The sequence below is a fragment of the Mus caroli genome, unplaced genomic scaffold, assembly GCF_978045245.1.
Source record: "Mus caroli unplaced genomic scaffold, Mus_caroli_1 scaffold_15, whole genome shotgun sequence".
Classification (NCBI taxonomy): Eukaryota; Metazoa; Chordata; class Mammalia; order Rodentia; family Muridae; genus Mus; species Mus caroli.
Window position 1 is genome coordinate 8,850,789 of NW_028227270.1, and position 6,000 is coordinate 8,856,788.

Below are 6,000 nucleotides of genomic sequence, written 5' to 3' on the forward strand. Positions count from 1 at the left end.
GTTCCTGGCTGTTGGGACTTTATTTCTTCATACTTAGTTTTTGCCTGTAATGTTTAGGCATCTACAAATTTTGATGTTAGGATATAATTCACACACACACACACACAAGAGGGGGAGGGGGAGAGGAAGGGAGAGGGAGAGGGAGAGGGAGAGGGAGAGGGAGAGGGAGAGGGAGAGGGAGAGGGAGAGGGAGAGGGAGAGAGGAGAGAGGAGAGAGGAGAGGAGAGGAGAGAGAGTTTTCTGCTGGGGATCTAATCAGAGCCTGGCACATTCCAAGTAAGTTCTGTGCCACTGAACTATATATCTATATACCTTGATAAATTTTTACATGCATGGAAAACTGGAGTCCATACTTAGTGTATAGAGAAGCATTGCCAGAGGCTGTGTTTAAAGTTTAAGCAGTCTGTCCCATATCAATACCTTTACCTTCACCCCTTAGAAGGTTGTTATTGTCCTTTTCATCTGGTCATGCTGAATATACTCTCAAGATGTGCTTTGGGAATTGCACCGTGACTGGGAAGAGTTACATTTTATTCCTTGAACCATTAAGCTTCTCCCATCCTGCACTGCATTACTCTCATGGTATGTTTTGTAAAAATGAATTTCATGTTTCCAGGGCCTCTGGCTGTGAGGCTTGGCCAGGAACGTCTAGCACTGGCAGCTGGCTGCTTGTGATGGGTGGCTGGCCACTTGCATCTGGCTACCTGTGCTGGAGCCATTGCAGAGCTACAACTAGTCTGGAGAAGGTGCTGCTGTCCGGGCTCTCAGAGAAGGCAGTGCTGGAGGCATTGCTGGCCCCGGTCTCCTCCTCCTCTGTTCCTGGTAGCCCAGCCTTCTCGGGTGGAAGGAGAAGCTGGCCAGGTGAGCTCTGAGGAAGGAAGCTGAGCAGCCAGAAGGGACCCTGCAGCCAGGAACCAGGGGCAGTCCACATCCAGGTGAGAGTTGCGGTGTTCCTGTGGATTATAGAGCAAAACATTATGTTAAATGTCAGGCAAGTTCTCAACTTTCCAAGCACACGTCTCTGTTAGAAGGAAGAGCTGAGAGCTGCAAATTAATGCAAATGATGCCACAAGAAATGCCCTATAAAAGAGGATAAGGAGTAACAGTAAAGTTAGAGTGTGGGGATGCTAAGGTGAATGCTGCGAGTTTAATGAGCAAATGAGACACTCTGGATAACTTCCTCAGTCTTCTGCGTAAGCGATTATTTTACTGTGATATAGAGAGTGACTATCAAATCATCCAAGTAGGGCACCAGTAAGTTATTTTTTTTAATTGGGGGATTCCATGAAGAATTTTGTCTATATGGCTAATATTTTCTTTATTTGCAGTCTCATTTCTGTGAAATTCCCTTTCACTGTTCAGGAGCAAAATCTTTTTTCTTCTTTCTGAACATATGCACTTACCCTAAAGTCTTGGGATTATTTGTTTCAACTTGATTTTCATGTGAGAGATTGAAAGATTCTTGATAGATATCACAGCACTTTAACATCAAGAACTTCTACATGTAGCAGAAGCTGCTGCACAGTGAAGTGAGCATGAGGTCTCATATGTAGCTAATTGGAGTAATCTTAACATTAACGTTGTTGTGAGTGAGTGGGTGGGGGAGGTAAGAAAGGGAGGGAGGGGAGGAAAGAAACAGAATACTGGTTATCTCCTCTGGCTTAGTTAACTTGTATAAAAGGAAGATAATAACTGGGCCCCTTCCCACCCGTTTTGCATGATTAAGTCAGACAATCCATGTAGTCACGTAAGTTTTGAGAGACAGACTTATGTAAGGATGAAGCCTATCATAGCTGAATGCCAGTGTGTGTGTGTAATGTTTATGTATTAACTTCTCTATCGATGTTAGACAGTGGGTTCTTGAGAAGTCAGGAACCACAGTTCCAACTATATTGTTTGTCTATATTGTAAGTAATTTTATATACCCTTGAGTTATCACGTAACTTGTTTAATTGGCTATCTTGGCATCATACTACATACTTAATTAATTGTTTCATCAGAGTGTTCCACCATTGGAAATTTGTTCGTGATAATCCAGGAGTACTAATCAGCTCAGACGAATCCTTAGTGTGTTCTTGCCAGTAAATGGTATATTGTGATGTCTAATATTTGCCTCTTAATATGCTCTTCAGCTGAATAGTTAACTGGGTTAGCAGTCATCTGAAAAGGAGATTCTGATTCCAATAATTGACTTTAAATTTATAAACAGAATTACCTATGTAATGCCCTAAATTTAATTAAGTTGTTTGGGATTTAGAATGTGACTGTGTCTCAGTAAGTATAGTTTGTCACAGTATACTATAAGTAAACATGCTGAGTTATGATAATCACTTTTGAGTAACTGCAGAATTCAATTCTCTTATCTATGTAGAATTCAGTAGAAAAGAAACCCTATATTGAGGAAGTAACTGACATTGACTACTGTAGGCTTAAGTTTTTCAAAGACCTACTATTATTTTTTTGCTTTATTTATTTATTTATTTATTTTTATTGGATGTTTTTAAATTTAAATTTCAAATGTTATCCCCTTTCCCGGTTTCCCCAAGACCTACTTTTAATAAGGGTTCTTAAATGCTGTAACTCCCTTGTAGCCCAGCACCCACCAGAGGTAGGGAAAGAAAGGTTATTAGGATCCAGGGAAGTGGACCTGCTTAGCAATAGTTCCTTGGAGCAAATGTATACCAGCAGTCCAGTTCAGCAGTGCCAGGATAGCAAACAAAGTCAGCAGCAATGGCACGACCCAGCAGAAGTAGCCGGGCCTGAGCTGAGTCAGTACTACAGGAGTGACCAACACCAGCAGGGGCTCCAGAAGAAATTCTCTGCTGAGCCTCTCGAAAGGAAGTGAAGATCAGAGAAGACGAAGACAGGATACCAAGAAGCAAAGCTAGCGATGCAAGCCCTCGTCACTCTCCGTTAGGTCCTATTTATACTCCTCCAAATATCACACGTCTTCGCACGAGTTTTGCCTCACCGTTTGGATATGTATCAGCCAACATCAGTCTGACAATCAGCCTGAGTCCTCAGAAGTGCCAAAAGCCACCAGAACCTCACAAGAAGTTCTTTGGTGATTTTCTCTCTATAGAGTCAGGACAAACAGCTCATCATGTGTCCTTCCACGTGCTTGTTTTAACAAAACATCCTTTCACCTGTATTTGCTTCAGTGAAATGTCCCTTCACATGTCTGCCTTAGCAAAACATCCTCTCATCTGTATCTGCTTCAGAAAAACCCTCCACGTGTCTACCCCAGCAAAACACCATCCAACACAACTGATTTTCCAAAGCACCCATAGGTTTCCACTTCAGACCATTACTAATTATGTCATCCTGTGCATGTTAATTCATTTTTTTATTTTTATTATGTTTTATTCTGTCTCTGTGTGCACATGCCTTCTAAAGTCTTTGTGCTTTCCTTTTGTCAAGCCAGAAAAAGGGTGTATTAGGGTTTTACTGCTGTGAACAGACACTATGACCAAGGCAAGTCTTATAAAAAAACAACATTTAATTAGGGCTGGCTTACAGGTTCAGAGGTTCAGTCCATTATCATCAAGGTGGGAGCATGGCAGTATCCAGGCAGGCGTGGCGCAGGAGGAGCTGAGAGTTCTATGTCTTCATCCAAAGGCTGCTAGTGGAAGACTGACTTCCAGGCAACTAGGGTGGGGATCTTATACCCACACCCACAGTGACACACCCATTCCAACCAGGTCACATCTAATCCAACAAGGCCACACACCTTCAAATGGTGCTATTCCCTGGTCCAAGGATTTACAAACCATCACATTCCACTCCCTGGTCCCCATAGACTTCTTCAAAGACATGAGTCTATGGGGGCCATACTTAAACATAGCATAATGCAAAATGCATTTAGTCCAACTTTCAAAGTCCTCATAGTCTATAGCAGTCGCAACAATGTTAAAAGTCCAAAGTTCAAGGTCTCTTCTGAGATTCATTCATGATTAACTGTAATCCCCAAATCAAGGCAGGAAACCAGCTGGGCAAACTCCAAACTCTGCATCTCCATGGCTGATGTCAAAGCGGTCTTCAGATCTCCTCTCCTTTTTCATCTTTGTTGACTACAACAATCTGCTTTCTCCTGGGCTAGTTCCACTCCCTGTTAGCAGCTTTCCTCAGCATGTGTCCCATGGCTCTGGCATCTTTAACATCTTTGAGTCTCCAAGGCAATTTCAATGTTACAGCTTCTTCTTTCAGTGTCTGGGATTCCACTTGATCTTTTGGACTCCTCCTAAGGGCTGGCATAACTTTTCCAGCTCTGTGCTCTGTAGCACTCTAAGCCCAGGTTGATCCACTTCACTACGGCTGCTGTTCTTGGTGATCATCTCATGGTATTGACATCTCCAATACACTGGGGTGTTCCACTCCAACTAGGCTTCACCAATAGCCTCTCATAGGCTCTCTTCAGGGTGCCAAGCTTCAAATCCTTTGCATGACCCCTTCAGTCCTGGGCCATCAACTACAGCTGAGGCTTCACCTTCTCCAATGGCCTTCCCTGGCCTCTCACAGTGCTAAGCCTTGGCTTCTCTCCATGATCCCTTCATTCCTTCACAAGCAGTACCACCTGAGTGACTCTTACACATTACCAAGTCCAGCTGCAGCATGAGGTACAACCTTGGGTATCTCTAAAACACAGCTTCTTTGTGCTCCCAGAAAACAATTTCCAGAAGATTTCACCTCAGTGATGCTGGTCTCTTCTTAATCACTGCTAATTCCTTAGCTCCAGCTAACCAGCATCAATTTTCCCAGTAGTTCCTTCCATTCTTAACTCTAGAGCCAGAGCCACATGGCTGAAGCTGCCGAGTTCTGCTGCTTACAGGAACTAGAACATGATCCCCTTGTCCTATTACATTATCACTAGCTTTATGTTTTCTAAATCCTCCACTGCCTAAGCTTGGCTATCCTGGTTCTTGCTCTGTAGATTGACCTTGAATGCAGAGATCAGCATGCCTGTCTCCTGAGATTAAAGGTGTGTACCACACCTTTAATTTAGCTGGGTAGGATCTTGCCCCAAGGTTCCACTCCCTTAATCTTTTATCTCCTAGAACACAAGATTTTGCTCCATTTCACTTCCTGGTACCCCTTTAATACTCCAACCATATATTTTATATTTTTCCTTTCTAAGCTTGCTATGCTTGTTCAAACTTCTCTTCATAAGACTTAACCAGAGAACAAAGTCTCTGCTGGGCTTTTTTGAAACTTCTTTTGTCAATGCAATTAATCCAAGTCTCTTCACCTTAGCCTCAGGCAAACTTTTCAGACAAGGGCAAAAAGTAGCCACATTCTTCACCAAAATACCACAAAACCAGTCTTTATGCCACATTCTGAAATTCTTCTTCTTTGAAATCTCTTGGGCCAGGTCAACACACTTCAAATTATTCCCAGCAACTAAGTCTTCCATATTCCCACTAGGATGACCCATTAAGCCCCATTTAAAGCATTCCATTGCTTTCCAAATACAAAGTCCCAAAATCCACATTCTTTCAAATAAAAGCATGGTCAGGCCTATCACAGCAATACCCCACTTCTGGTACCAACTTCTGTATTAGTTAGGGTTTTACTGCTGTGAACAGACACTATGACCAAGGCAAGTCTTATAAAAAAACAACATTTAATTAGGGCTGGCTTACAGGTTCAGAGGTTCAGTCCATTATCATCAAGGTGGGAGCATGGCAGTATCCAGGCAGGCATGGCGCAGGAGGAGCTGAGAGTTCTATGTCTTCATCCAAAGGCTGCTAGTGGAAGACTGACTTCCAGGCAACTAGGGTGGGGATCTTATACCCACACCCACAGTGACACACCCATTCCAACCAGGTCACATCTAATCCAACAAGGCCACACACCTTCAAATGGTGCTATTCCCTGGTCCAAGGATTTACAAACCATCACAAAGGGCAAGAGTAGGAGTGGGACTAATGGAGGTGGGCATAAGATTGCTGACTTAGACAAGGGAAGAGCGAATGTGTCTTGTCACATTCCATGTTGGGAACT